Source organism: Podarcis vaucheri, assembly GCF_965113315.1.
Source record: "Podarcis vaucheri genome assembly, chromosome: 16".
Classification (NCBI taxonomy): Eukaryota; Metazoa; Chordata; class Lepidosauria; order Squamata; family Lacertidae; genus Podarcis; species Podarcis vaucheri.
This window is the reverse complement of record NC_138754.1, coordinates 5,966,679-5,985,150: the sequence shown is the minus strand read 5'-3', so window position 1 is coordinate 5,985,150 and position 18,472 is coordinate 5,966,679. Positions and strand designations below refer to the sequence as shown.

Sequence of the window (18,472 nt, the reverse complement as noted above, 5' to 3'; positions counted from 1 at the left end):
AACTTGCACCAGACATCTGAGCTGTGCAAAAGTAATTGGCTTGTATCCAGACGTTCTGCTTAGAGTAGAAGCATTGAACAAACCTTAGTTAGCCATGTCTATGAATTTTAATGGGCCGGCCTTGAGTACATGTTGCATGCTGTACTCAGAAAGAATGTCCACAGGTCAACAATCTAAAAGCTAATACCCTTAGGCACCACATCTCAGAGAGAAAGACATATGGTTCCTGTTCATCTCAACATAATTGATTTAAAGCAATTCCATAAGTGCCCCCTTTGGACAGAAGAGGGAATTACAGTGTTGCAACTGCTAAATAGATTTAATAGCCTGCCTTTAAAAATGAAGGATTTGGACAGAGTCAAGAATCACGCACCAGATGATTGTGTGGTAGAAGACTTTTAATGAAGACCTCGTCATCATTGGGTGGTGCATAATTGCTTGCGGAAGGATTCACAGAGGGGTATATAAAGGCCTACCTTTCAGGAGTTCTTCACTCACTCACTGGATCCAACATCCACACGAATTTTATCACTGAAAAAGGTATGTTCTGTCTTCATTCTTTCGGTTCCCTAGATTTCAGGAGATCTTCAGGTCTTGAGGATGTAGTCTAACAGCTCTGGTTTTGCAATGAAACTGGTTCACTATATTTCTTATTTTTGGTGGCCAGTCTTGTTCTCCTGCCTCATGGGAGTTGTGCATGGAGAAAAGTGTACTAATTAGATGCTAATTCTAATTCAAAACCTTCTTATCTCTTGGGTGCAAGGGATTGAAAATCTCACCCAGGTCTCTTGGAAACCCCATTTCTTACAACACATGTCTTTATTCATTCAAAGAGAAGTTGGGATCATGCCTCTAGGCCTGAATTCTTTCAGCATTGTAGGACTAAAATGTTTTCCTAATATTGTGTTGCACAGGATCTAAGATAGTCTTTTTTCTGCCAAGCATGTCATCAGTTGCCTAACAGGATGTTGGGGGCTCAGAGAGCATCCTCTCAGATATGTTAGCCTGACTTCCGGTGACTTCCCAAGGGAGACTCAGAAGAGGCCAGTTTATGCATTCCTATCCTTGATGCAACAAGTAGCAATCTTTAAACATACATTTCATATTGGTCTTAAGCTGTAATGTTTGTATTTGCGTGCTGAGGTCCCCCAAAACCCCTACCCCAATAACTCACACATCACACATAATTTTTGTTTAAGGTTTTTGGCATACTTTTGGCCACAACTTTATTTTCATACAAATTGAGAGTGGTTGCTTAGGCATTGGTTATGACTATCTGTCCCCCCCGCCTTGGGGACAGCGCTGACTCCCGTGAGTCAGCGTGTGGAGGAACAAGACCAGGGACAGCTGGGACTGCGACACAGACCCTCAGCTATTCCCTGCTTGTTCCTTGGGAACTTACACGGCCCGCACCCTGCTCCAAGGGTTTGGACGAAGGGATGGTAAGCCCCAGAATTCCTTTAACGGAATACCCGTCAGCAGCAGCATTGGAGGGGCAGGCACAGCCAATCCATACCCCTCCACCAACCAATTTAACCAATGCCTAACCGCCAACCTTACAAGTTGTGACGATTTGCTAAGCAGTAGGCAAAACCCAAAAGGCACACACTAATCAGCCAATTGGAAAAATTCCTACTGGGCCCCCGCACCAAGGCGAACGACCCCATGACAGGCAGAGCAAGGTCAAGGCGCAAGCCCAAGCAAGGGAGGGCGGGCGGGAGATCCGATGTCCACAGCGAAAGAGAAAGAGAAAGCTGTGGACCTTGCTTAAATAACCACTGATCCCACCCCTAAATTGGCAACATCAAATTTACCCCAGTAACACCATCCTCCAATCTGCTCCAGGCCCCTTGAATCTAATACTGCCTGGCAACCAAGTGGAGTTTTGTTCGGCCCCATCCGCAACACGTGCTCTCTTTTAGTGAGAACACGCTTTGCGTGCTGAGGTCCCCCAAAACCCCTACCCCAATAACTCACACATCACACATAATTTTTGTTTAAGGTTTTTGGCATACTTTTGGCCACAACTTTATTTTCATACAAATTGAGAGTGGTTGCTTAGGCATTGGTTATGACTATCTGTCCCCCCCGCCTTGGGGACAGCGCTGACTCCCGTGAGTCAGCGTGTGGAGGAACAAGACCAGGGACAGCTGGGACTGCGACACAGACCCTCAGCTATTCCCTGCTTGTTCCTTGGGAACTTACACGGCCCGCACCCTGCTCCAAGGGTTTGGACGAAGGGATGGTAAGCCCCAGAATTCCTTTAACGGAATACCCGTCAGCAGCAGCATTGGAGGGGCAGGCACAGCCAATCCATACCCCTCCACCAACCAATTTAACCAATGCCTAACCGCCACAGAGCCTTAGCTCACCGCCAAACCACTCACAAATGCAACCCTTCCTTCAATCCCAAAGCAACCATAGCCAACCAGGTGTCGTTCCCTATAGGGGAAATATTCACCCTAAAGCTGGCAGCAGCCTTGAAGGTAATCACAGGGTGCAAAATCATGGAACCACCTGAAGCAAAGCCTATTTTACTTTATTATTTTTATTTTATTTTATTTTATTATTATTTTATTTTATTTTACACTTCCTTATTAACATGCTTCCCGGCCTCTTTGATGGTAGTTTGTCTAGGCACTGGTTCCTGACTAGCTGCACCTGACCTCAGCAGGGCAGCACTGACGACTGGGCCCCACCATATCGTCAGTACCAGCAACATTGTGGGGGAGCAAGGAATCCCAAGGCAATCGCATCCCGCCAGGTGTCGTTCCCCATAGGGGAAAGATGCACCCCCCATCTGCCCCAAAGAGGGGAACAGTCTTGAAGAAAATAGCAGGGTGCAATATCACAGAACCACCTAAAGCAAGGACCTATTTTATTTTATTTGTTATTTTATTTTATATGTTATTTATTTGATTTACTTTATTTATTTTATTTTCCACCGCCATATTAACATGCTTTCTGGCCTGCTCGGTGGTAGTTTGTCTAGGCATTGGTTCCCAACTAGCTGCACCTGACCTCAGCAGGGCAGCACTGACGACTGGGCCCCACCATATCGTCAGTACAAGTAAACAGCGTGGGGGAGCAATGAACCAGGATCAGACTCAAGCTCACCCCAAATGCTCCCAGGGACTCTTGCGTGGCCCTACCCCTCGAAAGGGGTTGACAAAGCATGGCAAATCCTTGGTTTCCTTTAATGGAATATCTTTGCGCATTGGAGGGGACAGGTGCTCCAACCCCCCCTCCAGACCACCTTGAACCAAATGCCTTAAATTATTTTGAGTCCAGGGAGAGCTGCCATCAACTCAATCCAAGCCCTCTTGCATGCAGGAATGCAAACTTATGCTGGAGGAAGACAGCAAATCATTCTTGCCCAGCTGTACCACCAGCCCTGCGGGAGGACCTGCACAGGTCACACTCGACCGCACCAAAGGAAGGACCTCCTCCCAAAGCATTCCCCATCTGGACATCCAGCCTATGTCCACATGGGCAGGAAGACTGAGATGGCGCCCCAGTCCAGACTTGTCAGCGCGCTTGCCAGCCCAGTGTACAATGCTATGGCCCAAATGTGCACCGCTGCTCCTATGAGAAAAGGAAATAACAGACAAGCATCAGCACAGACATCATTGTGACACTTCCTGATATAACCCTTGTCAGCGTCAGACTTCCAATGACCCGTATTCACAATCCTGTCTACAGACAGGCCCCCAGTGTACAGCCGTTGCAGCAGCCCTATTCGGAAGGAATGAGGCGTGTTCAGTGGTAGGCAAGCCGCAGGCCGTGATAACTGGTGCACGATGTAAGCACATTAATGCCTGGCTAACGGGAACCCATTTTCATGCACTAGGAGTGGGCCAGCCCCCAGGGGAATGAAAAGCCAATTTTTTCTGGTATCCATAACCGTGCAAGGGCCCTCCTCATCTGTAATGGGAAGCCTGATTGTGGCACTCCTGCCCACTAAGTCTGTTTTAGAGTTCCCAACTCTAATGACAAGCTCCAAAGCAGATAAGGAAAAGTCCTGAAGCAATAAGCCTCCAGACTCTCAGCCCTGTGCTGGCTCCAACAACCATTTCCCCAACCTTCAGTGCCCAAAATGCAATGGAATACTGAAAGGAGTCTCGCCTTGATCTTTTACCAGCAGACAAGTTTTAACTTGTTGCAGATCCTGCATAGGTAAAATTGACCGACTTCCTGCCCACTGTCCTATGAGGTTGGAGCCTATTCCAACCTTCCAAGGCCCTGCGCATTACAAACTTTATGCAAGGGTCTCTGAAAAATAAAGCTTCAGTATAACAGACATTGCAGCGGACTGAATTCTTATAGTTATAACAGGACGCCCAATCTGCTGCAGGTGGACCAAATACTGCAGGATCTGCTCAGAGGATGGGGGCCAGTTCATCTGAATGGCCGAGGACTGCCAGCTTAAGGCTAAGAAATCCATCCAGGCCTTCCCATAAGAGCTAAAAGCAGAAGGGGAAATGGAAGCTGCTGCTCTCTGTAATTACTAATTGTTGTCAAAATGCCACAGGTGGTCTGGAAAAGTCTGGCAATAGCTGAGTCTGGAGCCCAGGATCTGAAGCGCTCCATCTGAAAATGGGATAGAGTGTCAGAGACATCATTAGAGGATCCCGTAATCAGGAGAGCAGAAAGCACAATATTAAACCTTAAGCGGTGCAGCTCAAAAGCATGAGCGGAGGGGCGGAGACTCTGCTGGAGCGTGAGAACTGTTTAGCCAAGACGCTCACCACTACCTGGTTATCAGACCAAAAGCAGATCCGATGGTCACTGAACTCCTCGGGCCACATGTGAACTGCTACTACAATGGGGAAAACTCAAACGTTAGGTCACATGATTGCCTCACCATACCGGGCTTGAGGCCATGGCTTTGCACACCAGCAGCCCCTGAAATAAAAAACCAAAGGGCAAAGATCCAGCAGCATCAGCATGAACCTGAAAAATCCCTGTGCAAGTATCCTGCCATGGCCAACTACTATTGCATACATATAGGAATTGCAACCATTGCATGAGATCCCATTGCATGAGAAAGGTAAGGGGACCTCAGGCCGCAGGCAACCTGGCCTAGTGGGAAGGGAAGGGGCGGCCTGGGGCAACCACTCTGCATGCAAGATTAATTAAGTGACCCAGCAAGATCGGATCTGATGAAGCATCACTTGCTACAGAGGAAGTATTACAAAATAACTTCCTTCAAGGCAGACAGCTTCTCCATAGGCAAGTGGTATGTTTTAGCAACGATATCCAACTGGATCCCTAAATAAAATGGGAATATGGGCAAAAAGCATTGAGGTATTGCTTGCCAGCTTCCAGCCCCGCTTGGGCAGGGGGCATCTTGTGCTGCCATCATAATACGTAAATTTACAGGGCCGATGCTGGCCAGAACCGCTAAAAAAGTCCCGACAAAACTGCCGCCGAGCCAGCTTCCTTTTCAGACACACACTGTGCAATGCAAAAACACACTCCGTGCAGTGCTCACACAATCCATGCAATGCAACTATACTCCGTGCGATGCAGCTACACACTCCGTTCAATGCAACTACACACTCAGTGCAAAAACGCACTCCGTGCAATGCAAAAACGCACTCCATGCAATGCAACTACCCTCCATGCAATGCAACTACCCACTCTGTGCAATGCAACTACACACTCCATGCAATGCAACTACACACTTCATGCAATGCAACTACACACTCCGTTCAATGCAACTACACACTCCGTGCAATGCAAAAACGCACTCCGTGCAATGCAACTACCCTCCATGCAATGCAACTACACACTCCGTGCACTGCACACACCCTCTGTTCAATGCAACTACACACTCCGTGCAATGCACTCTCTGTGCAATGCAAAAACAAAAACAAAACCACACACACTCTGTGCAAATGCCACTACACCCTCCGTGCAATGCACACACATTCTGTGCAATGCACACACACCCTCTGTGCAATGCACTCACACCCTCTGTGCAATGCGCACAACCTCTGTGCAATGCAAATCTCTCACGCAATGCAATGCAAATGCAGCCCGTGCAGCGCTGTGCCCTGCAACGCACAGAGCAAACTGCAGTGCGGGCACACAAAGGTGCTTTCTCCCGCTTGCATATTGCAAACGTGGCGTCTGTTACATCCCTCGCAGTGAGGGAACCACCAAAAGGCCCTCGACACTGGACCTAAGTGTCCAGGTAGAGCAATGGGGGAGCATGCAGCTGTCCCATATAGGGACCAATCCTGCAACCTAGGCATTACCGGCACTATGCGCTGACCAGCTGAGCTATCCAGGATGATCCCTAAAGACCCGGGACAGCCTCACCCTGACCCCTGTAGAGGTCCAAGGTGATGTCTGAATCATGATCCCTGCTCCTCTTTGCCCTCCTCCTGGATTGCAGCCTTCGAAGATGCTTCCTTCTGGAAGAAGACACCTGGGGCGTCCACAAGTCATCCCCTGCAGGAGAGGCAAGCTCTTGAGGCATTTGCAAAAGCCCAGTCATAGTCCGCAAAAACTAAACAATGTAAGGAACTGGTGAAACCAATGCTTCATGGACCACATGGGGACACTATTCAGGCCGGAAACGCTTCCAGGCCATCGAATTCTAGGGCAAAGCCCTAGGATCACCTGCCAGGCCAGGCATAAATGTTTCCAGTGAAATAGCAGAGTTGAGGCAGCCCACAGCTTGTCCAGGTACCCCTGCTTGCCCTTTTAGAGGGAAGCACCCCTTCAAGAAACCCAAAGTTCTTTTATCACAAATGGGCCGAACTACCCAGCAACAGAATAGCCCCAAAGGAGCAGTTTGTTTTGTTTTGTTATAACAATGGCTAAGAGGGGGATATGAACCCTGTCTCCCAGGTCCTAGTCCTACACTTTAGCCACTAAACCACAATGGCTTGCCTCTAAAATGGCAGTCGCCACTATCAGGGCAAAACAAACTTAAAGAAAATAAACTTGTTCAGAAACAGCATAGTTCAAGAGCATATACAGAGTGCTCATAGTCATTGGAAGCACAGAGAGCCTCTGCCGCCCTCTGTCTGCCTCAGATATACATTAGCAGCAACTGAGCCTGCAAGCAGGTACATTCTTATAGAGAGGTCAGAGACTTAACAATTAACTGCTACCTGTAGCATACTTAGGCTCGGAAGTTATGCCCAGGCCGAATAGGGCTCCATGCCTCTGCTCTTGAGAATCTTAGTCTCATAGCAATATTAAAGGAACTCAAAATAGTGCTCCCGCCCAAGGCTAGATTAAAATTTGGCCAACAGCACTGCACACACTCAAATAAAGCCAACCTTCGGGGGTGCTATAAACGAAAGTGATTCCAGCTAAGCTGGGAACAGCCCTGACTAGCCCCACAATTTACAACAGGATAAATGGGGGAAACCTTTTTGCGAAAGAAAGGCAAGCCACAGATACAGGGAGAATCTTCCCACAGGGCAGGGTAAGGGGTGGGGTGGGAAATTGAACAGGAAAAAGGGGAATTAAATTATTTAAGGGACTAAAGAGGATTAAAAGAAGGGGGAAATAAAGAAATGTAACCAGACAATGAGAAGTTTGCATCACTGTCCTCCAGACAGTCCAAGTGCTCCATGTGATCCGATGTCCACAGCGAAAGAGAAAGAGAAAGCTGTGGACCTTGCTTAAATAACCACTGATCCCACCCCTAAATTGGCAACATCAAATTTACCCCAGTAACACCATCCTCCAATCTGCTCCAGGCCCCTTGAATCTAATACTGCCTGGCAACCAAGTGGAGTTTTGTTCGGCCCCATCCGCAACACGTGCTCTCTTTTAGTGAGAACACGCTATCTATGGTGTTCTTAATATTGTGTTGTTTGCTTAATGGGAAATCCCTTGAATCCTTTCAGCTCCGCCTTCCCTCTCCACCGCTAAGATGTCCTGCTGCTCCAATTGTTGCTGCTCTCCCTGCTGCTGCAAGTGCTGCTGCTGCCCCTGCTGCTGCTGCTGCAGTCCTTCCTGTTGCTGCACTCCTTGCTGTTGCTGCTCTCCTTCCTGCTGCTGCTCTTCCCCCTGCTGCTGCAACTCTTGCGGCTGTGGTTCCTGTTGCTGCTATCCTAAGCAAGGCTGCTGCTGAAGAAGTTCAGTGAAGTGTTGAGAGCTGCTGCCTCCTCCATGCTGGTGGTCTCCTTGGATTCATCTGTTTCTGTGCCTTAAATGTATTCCTGCCTCCTTCTACAACCCTGGATTCTTCTCATCTCCTTCTTACTTTGCTTTGTTTTCCTTCAAGGAAGCATGCCAGTTGTCTTCTCTTTATCATCATGGTGGTCCTGGGGGTCATTCTCTTTTCATCTCTTTGAATAACTCCTCTATGAGGGAGAAATATGTTCATATGGCAGTTAATAAAGATTCTAAAGCACAGTAGAGTGTTCTTGTGTTCCTTTGCCTTGAGATAGGAAATGTGTCATAGATCCTGCATAAGTCATCTGTTTGGCAAGCATCTCCAGCTGAAGGGCTGCTGGGCCAGTAAGGATCAGAAGCTGAGTTCTTGAGGAGCACATCTCCATCTCACATACTATATTGGGAAGGGGGGCATAGCTCATTGGAAGGGCACATGCATGACACACATAACATCCCAGGTTCACTAGCTATTACTCTCCTTGAATTAATGGGTGTAGCAAACACAAGGAAGAGCAAGGTCCTTTGTCTGAGGTCTGGGACACATGCCCTTCAGAAGCACCTGTCTGGCATGTAACGGCAGAGAGTTCTAAAAATAGGTGCTGCCACACATAAAACCTGATTTAATCAGTGTGTTGTAGGGATTTCCTGATAGGTGTTATGTGCAGGAGTTCTCCTAGGAACCATCTCTAACAAGGCATTTCCCATGATGCCATCATAGCACTCTCTATGTATGTGACTCTTCTCTCTTTTCTTTCTCGTCTACATTTCTAATTCTTCTTTTATTGTACAATCTACCTGCTTGCACGGCAACTAATAAAATGGCAAACCGTCTCCTAAAGTCTAGTTTTATCTTTACCTTAAATTGAGTTGAGGCGAGGCTCAATGTGTGTGAGCAGCCCCTGCTTTGGATGTACATCATACCCCACCCCAATCGATGGCATTGAATGATCCAGGGGGGTTGGGGAAAATGCACTGCCACTTGAGTTATTGAAGGGCTACTCCAAGATGATGTAGGTAGATGATTCTGGGGTAGGTGGACCAACCATGTCATTGGACCATTCACATATATGGTATAGAAGCAATAGCAGAGCAACTGTTCTGTAAGCAGAATGCCCAAGGTTCAGCCACTGACATCTCCAGTTAGAAAAATCTCAAGCAGCAGTGTTGCCCACTTTCAATCTTTGTTTGCATGCTTCCTGAAGACATCTCAATGGAGTCGCTGTAGGACACTGTTCAGCAGTGGACTAGTTGGTCATTTGGATGGGTCTACTTCTGTCCTTATGACTGTGTTCCAGGTCATTTAAGAACATACAAACATGTGGTTAGACTAGATGACTCTCGGCTCCCTTCCAACTCTAAGATTCTATGATTCTAAGAAGTGCTTGCTCAATCAAATTAATGACCTGTCTAGTCCAGCATCCTGTCCTCACAATGGTGAGCCAAATGTCCATAGCAGGCATGTCCAACAGGTGGATGGTGATCATTGGTAGATCATTGGTTCCTCCAAAAGAAGCTTAACAACTGTGGCTCCCCTAAAAAAGGGTCAACATTTTACCTCCTCCCTGAAAAAACTCAACAACTTTGACTCAACCCCCCCCCAATGGGTCTTCCTCCTTCTTAAAAAAACTCAACAACTGTGACCTAAACCCCCCAAAAGGGGGTAGATCACTGCCAATTTTTAACTCTGTGAGTAGATCTCAGTCTCTTGGGAGTTGGCCACCCCTGGCCTATAGTGCACAATCAGGACGCAAACACCAGAGCACTGTGGTTTCCATCAACTGGTATTAAGAACCATTACAGCCTAAAATTTGGAGACACAGCACAGCCATTGTGGTTAGTAGCTCTGGGAGCTTCCACCTCCATGAATTTGTCTAATCCTGCTTTAAAGCCATCTAATTAGGTAGTCAACACGGCCTCCAGTGGGAGCACATTTCATTGCTTTAGCTATGCACTGCATGAAGACCTTCTTCTCTGGGATCTTCCAGCAGTCAGCTTTTAGACAATGAAAGGTAAAACACACACAAATATACACATGATCTTACACTACCCCAAATGATGGGAGGCTGGGAATTTACCTGGTAGGCTGAGGATAAGTAGATTCAAATGGCTACTAGTTCAAATCAGCCTGAATATCCCTCCATCCTTCAATTATTTAACAAAAAAAGTACTCTCAAAATTCCAATATTCTACCTATTTTGCATGGAGGCATTTCATTATAAGATGGACACTGACTGGCATCAGCTCTCCAGAAATGAACTTAGACATTACTGCATGCAAAATAGCTGCTCTACCGCAGAATTTTGATCCTTCCTTCCTAAATGCCCTTTGGGGTTTCCTCCCAATTCTATGATTCTATTATTCTATGAATTTCTGGTGGCAGGTTCTCCATCTCCATCCCATCATCAAAACACGACAACTGCCATGGGGGACTTTCTTCAAAGCCTTAGTTAAATCAATTTACACTATTTCTGCAGCAGCCCTGTGATCCACCAAGCTAATAAATCTATCAAAAAAAAGAATTGAGATTCATCTGGCATGAACAATTTTTTGAGAAATCCATGTTGAATCTTTATTAATCGCAACATCGTTTTCTATGTGCTCATAGGCCAACTGTTTAATTATCTGTGCTAGAATCTTTCCTGGCATCAACATCAAGCTGACCCGTTTGTAGCTACGTGAGTCTTCTCCCCGACACACACACAAACTGAAGTTGGGAACAGCATTTGCACATCTCATGTGCAGGGACCTCACATTTTCTCCAAGAATTCTCAAAAATTATGGACAGAGGCTTAGCGGTTATATCTGCAAGCTCCTTCAGTACCTTGGGCACAGCTCATCAGGCCTTGCCATTCTGAATCCATTTAAAGTGGTGTTTCCTTGCCACCACTTTTCCTACCTGAGGCTGCAGCTCCCTCTTTCAACCATTTATCATGTTTTCAGGTTGAGTACAGCTTTAATTTTAGGTGAGGAGGAGAGCAACGTAGGTGTTGAGCAGTTTTGCTTTCCATAGCTTTTCTTCATCTTATCTATGCACAGGAACTACTACTTGCTTGTCCTTCCTCTTCTTCAAACACAGCCAAAAAAGCCTCTTTTATCATTCTTAACCTCTCTAATAAGACTGTGATCATTGACTGTGCCTGACCTTTATCCTGCAACTGTTCACTACTTGTGTATACCCTTCTGTTATAATTCCCCCTTTCTTCCATTTAGCACACATACCCTTCTAGAATCCTAGCTCATCTGTATACACTTAGACATCCACACTGGTTTCTTTAGATGCCTCCAACATTTCTTTCTTGTTGGTATTCTCTGCATTTCTGCCTTCAATATTTCACCTTTAAGAAAATCCCATCCCTCCTGGACTCCCTTCTCTTTGAGTTTTTCTGACCATGGGATCTCACCCAGCAGTTACTTAAGCTTTTTGAAATCAGCCCTCTTAAAGCCGAAGTACATGTCCAAATACATCCAGATTTCCCTTGTCTGTGTATCATGAAACGCAAGAGGACATGACCAGTTCCTTCCAAGGTCCCCAGTACTTCCAATTCAAAGATCAATTCCTGCCTATTGGTGATGACCAGGTCCAATATAGATGATTCCCTGGTTGATTCCCTCACCTTCTGGACAATGAAATGATCAGCGAAGCAACAGAGGAATTTGAGGAGAGATCTCAAAGGAGATGGGGTGGTTGAAACATTATCAAAATATATTAAGCTGGATCCACAAGTAGCACTCAATATGATGCAGTTTAAATAATCACGTCTTCCCTTTTATAGCCATCCAATCAATGTGGTTTGAAGGAGGAAGATCAGGGATGCCAACCTGAATAAAATATTGTGGAGGCCTAGATATGCCTCACCCCACATGAATGCACACACACCATTTGAATGGCAATGCCCCTTAACTTGGGGGAGCCCAGCCCCCTAAAATATTTTATAGTGGGAGCTGAAGCCCCCATAGCCCCTAGGAGTTGGCTCCTATGAGACAGAGCCTCCTGCAGATAGCACCTATCAGGAAATCCCTACAACACACTAATTTAATCAGCTTTTATGTGTGGCAGCACCTATTTTTGGAACTCTCTCACATTACAAACCAGACAGGGGCTTCTGAAGGGCATGTGTCCCAGATCTCAGACAAAGGACCTTGCTCTTCCTTGTGTTTGCTACACCCAGTAATTCAAGGAGAGATAATAGCTAGTGAACCAGGAATGTTATGTGTGTCATGCATGTGCCCTTCCAATGAGCTATGGCCCCCTTCCAAATACTGTATGTGAGATGGATATGTGCTCCTCAAGAACTCAGCTTCTGATCCTTACTGGCCCAGCAGCCCTTCAGCTGGAGATGCTTGCCAAGCAGATGACTTACGCAGGATCTATGACACATTCCCCATCTCAAGGCAAAGGAACACAAGAACACTCTACTGTGCTTTAGAATCTTTATTAACTTCTATATGAACATATTTCTCCCCCACAGAAGAATTATTCTAAGAGATGAAAAGAGAATGACCCCCAGGACCACGATGATGATAAAGAGAAGACAACTGGCATGCTTCCTTGAAGGAAAACAAAGCAAAGTAAGAAGGAGATGAGAAGAATCCAGGGTTGTAGAAGGAGGCAGGAATACATTTAAGGCACAGAAACAGATGAATCCAAGGAGTCCGCCAGCATGGAGGAGGCAGCAGCTCTCAACACTTCACTGAACTTCTTCAGCAGCAGCCTTGCTTAGGATAGCAGCAACAGGAACCACAGCCGCAAGAGTTGCAGCAGCAGGGGGAAGAGCAGCAGCAGGAAGGAGAGCAGCAACAGCAAGGAGTGCAGCAACAGGAAGGACTGCAGCAGCAGCAGCAGGGGCAGCAGCAGCACTTGCAGCAGCAGGGAGAGCAGCAACAATTGGAGCAGCAGGACATCTTAGCGGTGGAGAGGGAAGGTATTGCTGAAAGGATTCAAGGGATTTCTCATTAAGCAAACACAACACAATATTAAGGACACCTTAGATATCCAAATATTACAGCTTGAGACCAACATGAAATGTATGTTTAAAGTTTGCTACACATTGCATCAAGGAAAGGAATGCATAAAGTGGCCTCTGCTGAGTCTCCCTTGGGAACTCACTGGAAGCCAGGTAAACACATCTGAGAGGATGCTCTCTGAGCCCCCAACATCCTATTAGGCAACTGATGACATGCTTGGCAGAAAAAAGACTATCTTAGATCCTGGGCAACACAATATTAGGCAAACATTTTAGTCCCACAATGCTCCAAGAATTCAGGCCTAAAGGCAAGATCCCAACTCCTCTTTGAATGAATAAAGACATGTGTTGTAAGAAATGGTATTTGCAAGAGACCTGGGTGAGATTTTCAATCCCTTGCACCCAAGATATAAGAAGGTTTTGAATTAAAATTAGCATCTAATTAGTACACTTTTCTCCATGCACAACTCCCATGAGGCCAGAGAACAAGATTATCTGCCAAAAATAAGAAATATAGTGAACCAGTTTCATTGCAAAACCAGAGCTGTTAGACTACATCCTCAAGACCTGAAGATCTCCTGAAATCTAGGGAACCGAAAGAATGAAGACAGAACATACCTTTTTCAGTGATAAAATTCGTGTGGATGTTGGATCCAGTGAGTGAGTGAAGAACTCCTGAAAGGTAGGCCTTTATATACCCCTCTGTGAATCCTTCCGCAAGCAATTATGCACCACCCAATGATGACGAGATCATCAAATAACAAGTCCCGTGGATCATGGTCTGCATTAAACCTTGATGCTGCCCCACACTGTCATCTGGGGCATGACATCTGACGGTATTCACACACACACACACACACACACACACACACACACAGACACACACACCTTTTAAAGAATATGATTAAAACTGCATTCTGGAAACACTGTAATTCTCAGCCCTGATTAAAGGGGCAGTTATGGGACTGTTTTTAAAAATAATTATGCTGAGATGAATGGGTGCCGTGGGAGTTTCTCATTGTGATCCAACAACTTCTTTTACCAGGAAATACCATCGGATCTTCTGACTCTACCTCCTGCCCCAAGCTCTAAGGATCTGACGTTTGCATCCATGGGACATTATCTGATCATCATAACACATATTTATCAGCAATGAGCAAACGTGAATAGCATTTGCCACCATATTGTGGCTGTTTGGTTAGCTGACCAGGAGGGTGAACAATAGCAGTCCCATATTTTTTTGATTTAATATGTGGCTTTCACAAATGTTTACTACAGCAAAAATTAAGTGCTAGACTACTGCAATACATTTCAGCTACCTCTGATGCCTGTCTTCCAGGATTCTGTCACACAGAAAGAATATCACAGCCTAATTTGCACCAGACATCTGATCCATGCAAAGGTAATTGGATTGTATCCAAAAGTTCTACTTAGAGTAGAAGCACTCAAATGAATAAACCAAAGTCAGCCACGTCTATGACTTTTAATGGGCCTACCCTGAGTACATGTTGCATGATGTACTAAGAAATAATCGCCTAAAAGTTTTGTTCACAGGTCAACAATCTAAAAGCTAATACCCTATGGCACCAGATCTCAGAGAGAAACATATATGGTTCCTGTTCATCTCAACATAATTGATTTAAAGCAATTCCATAAGTGCCCCCTTTGGACAGAAGAGGGAATTAGAGTGTTGCAACTGCCAAATAGCTTCAATAGCCTGCATTTAAAAATGAAGGATGTGGACAGAGTCAAGAATCACGCACCTGATGATTGTGTGGTAGAGGACTTTTAATGAAGACCTCGTCATCATTGAGTGGTGCATAATTGCTTGTGGAAGGATTCACAGAGGGGTATATAAAGGCCCACCATTCAGGAGTTATTCACTCACTCACTGGATCCAACATCCACACGAATTTTATCACTGAAAAAGGTATGTTCTGTCTTCACTCTTTTGGTTCCTTTGATTTCAAGAGAACTTCAGGTCTTGAGGATGTAGTCTAACAGCTCTGGTTTTGCAATGAAACTGGTTCAATATATATTTTTTATTCTTGGTGACCAATCCTGGCCTCCTGCCACATGGGGAGGTGTGCATAGAGAAAAGCGTAATTTCTTAGATGCTAATTCTAATTCAAAACCTACTTTTCTCTTCGAAACCCCATTTCTTACAACACATGTCTTTACTGATTCAAAGAGAAGTTGAGATCTTGCTTTTAGGCCTGTATTCTTGCAGCATTGTGGGACTAAAATGTTTGCCTAATATTGTGTTCTACAGGATCTAAAATAGTCTTTTTTTCTGCCAAGCATGTCATCAGTTGCCTAATAGGATGTTGGGGGCTCAGAGAGCATCCTCTCAGATATCTTAGCCTGACTTCTGGTGACTTCCCAGGGGAGACTCAGAAGAGGCCAGTTTATGCATTCCTTTCCTTGATGCAACATGTAGCAATCTTTAAACATACATTTCATATTGGTCTTAAGCTGTAATGTTTGTATATCTATGGCGTTCTTAATATTGTGTTGTGTTTGCTTAATGAGAAATCCCTTGAATCCTTTCAGCAATACCTTCCCTCTCCACCGCCAAGATGTCCTGCTGCTCCAATTGTTGCTGCTCTCCCTGCTGCTGCAAGTGCTGCTGCTGCCCCTGCTGCTGCTGCTGCAGTCCTTCCTGTTGCTGCACTCCTTGCTGTTGCTGCTCTCCTTCCTGCTGCTGCTCTTCCCCCTGCTGCTGCAACTCTTGCGGCTGTGGTTCCTGTTGCTGCTATCCTAAGCAAGGCTGCTGCTGAAGAAGTTCAGTGAAGTGTTGAGAGCTGCTGCCTCCTCCATGCTGGTGGTCTCCTTGGATTCATCTGTTTCTGTGCCTTAAATTTATTCCTGCCTCCTTCTAAAACCCTGGATTCTTCTCATCTCCTTCTTACTTTGCTTTGTTTTCCTTCAAGGAAGCATGCCAGTTGTCTTCTCTTTATCATCATGGTGGTCCTGGGGGTCATTCTCTTTTCATCTCTTTGAATAACTCCTCTATGAGGGAGAAATATGTTCATATGGCAGTTAATAAAGATTCTAAAGCACAGTGGAGTGTTATTGTGTTCCTTTGCCTTGAAATGGGGACTGTCTCATAGATCCAGCGTAAGTCATCTGCTTGTCACGCATCTCCAGCTGAAGGGCTGCTGGGCCAGTAAGGATCAGAAGCTGAGTTCTTGAGGAGCACATCTCCATCTCACATACAGTATTTGGAAGGGGGCCATAGCACATTGGAAGGGCACATGCATGACACACATAACATCCCAGGTTCACTAGCTATTATCTCTCCTTGAATTAATGGGTGTAGCAAACACAAGGAAGAGCAAGGTCCTTTGTCTGAGGTCTGGGACACATGCCCTTCAGAAGCACCTGTCTGGCATGTAACGGCAGAGAGTTCTAAAAATAGGTGCTGCCACACATAAAACCTGATTTAATCAGTGTGTTGTAGGGATTTCCTGATAGGTGTTATGTGCAGGAGGCACTGTCTCATAGGAGCCAACTCCTACGAAGCCCCCACAAGAAAATATTTTAGGGGGCTGGGCTCCCCCAAGTTGATGGGCATTGCCATTCAAATGGTGTGTGTGCATTCATGTGGGGTGGGGCATATCTAGGCCTCCACAATATTTTATTCAAGTTGGGATCCCTGATCTTTCTCCTGCAAATCACACTGGTTGGATGGCTATAAAAGGGAAGAGGTGATAATTTAAACTGCATCATATTGAGTGCTACTCATGGATCCAGCCTAATGTATTTTGATAATGTTGATGAAAGCAACTGTTTCGACAACCCCATCTCCTTTGAGATCTCTTCTCAAATTCCTCCATTGCTTCGCTGATTGTTTCATTGCCCAGAAGGTGGAGGAAGCAACCAGGGAATCATCTATATTGGACCTAGTCATCACCAATAGGCAGGAATTGATCTTTGAATTGGAAGTACTGGGGACCTTGGAAGGAAGTGATCATGTCCTCTTGGGTTTCATGATACACAGATATAGGAAATCTGGATGTATTTGGACATGTACTTTGGCTTTAAGAGGGCTGATTTCAAAAAGCTAAAGTAACTGCTGGCTGAGATCCCATGGTCAGAAAAACTCAAAGAGAAGGGAGTCCAGGAGGGATGGGAGTTTCTTAAAGCTGAAATATTGAAGGAACAAATGCAGACAATACCAACAAGAAAGAAAAGATGGAGGCATCTAAAGAAACCAGTGGGGCTGCATAAGTAGCTTGTAGAAGAGATGAGATTTCAGAAGGGCATATCGGCTAAATGGAGGAAATGAGAATCATGAAGGATTTGTATACACCAGTGGCTAACAGTTGCAAGATGAAGGCCAGGGAAGCAAACGCTCAGAATGATCTCGGTCTTGCAAGACAGAATGAAATAACAAAAGTGGTTTCATCAGCTATGTTTGAAGAACAAGCAAGCAGTATGTCCTCTGGGTGAAGAGGACAAAGAAATGCTATTGGGTGAAGGAGGTGAAACTGCTCAACCCCTACATTGTCCCTCCCGTCACTTAAAATTAAAGCAGAACTCAACCTGGTGACAACAGGATAAAAGGTGCAGGGAAGGAACTTCAGCCTCAGGTAGGAAAAGAGGTGGCAAAGGAACACCTAGCTACTTTAAATGGATTCAAATTGGCAAGGCCTGATGAGCTGTGCCCAAGGGTACTAAAGGAGCTCGCAGATATAACCACAGAGCCTCTGTCCAGAATTTTTGAGAATCCATGGAGGGAATGTGAGGTCCCTGCAGACTGGACAAGGGCAGATGCTGTTCCCATCTTCAAACAGTTTGTATGTGGGGAGAAGACTCACGTATCTACAGACTGGTCAGCTTGACATCGATACCAGGAAAGATTATAGCACAGATAATTAAACAATTGACCTATGAGCACATAGAAAAGGATGCTGTGATTACTAAGACTCAACATGGATTTTTCAAAAAAATTGTTCATGCCAGGTGAATCTCAATTCTTTTTGGGATAGATTTACGAGCTTGGTGGATGACGGGGCTGCTGTGGAAATAGTGTACCTTGATTTAACTAAGGCTTTGGAGAAAGTCCCCCATGGCAGTTGTAGTGTTTTGATGATAGGCTGGAGATGGAGAAACTGGCACCAGAAATTCACAGAATAATAGAATCATAGGATTGGAGGAATTATAGAATTGGGAGGAAACCCCAAAGGGCATTTAGAAAGGAAGGATCGTAGCTCCGTAGTAGAGCAGCTATTTTGCATGCAGAAAGGTCTAAGTTCATCTCCAGAGAGCTGATGCCAGTCAGGGTCTATCTTATAATGAAAGTACTTTTTTTGTTAAATAATTGAAGGATGGAGGGATTTTGAGGCTGATTTGAACTA

The 18,472-nt window shown here is 45.4% G+C and overlaps 2 long non-coding RNA genes across 2 annotated transcripts in view; one reads left to right on the top strand and one right to left on the bottom strand.

Moving 5' to 3' along the window:
- LOC309520744 overlaps positions 1 to 18,472 on the bottom strand; it is a 66,668-nt gene that overhangs the window by 45,299 nt on the left and 2,897 nt on the right. The gene's annotated exons all lie outside the window — the stretch shown is intronic.
- On the top strand, positions 482 to 8,385 carry LOC309520805. The gene is made up of 2 exons (XR_014214439.1): positions 482 to 540; positions 7,875 to 8,385. It is a non-coding gene; the product is annotated as an uncharacterized lncRNA (long non-coding RNA).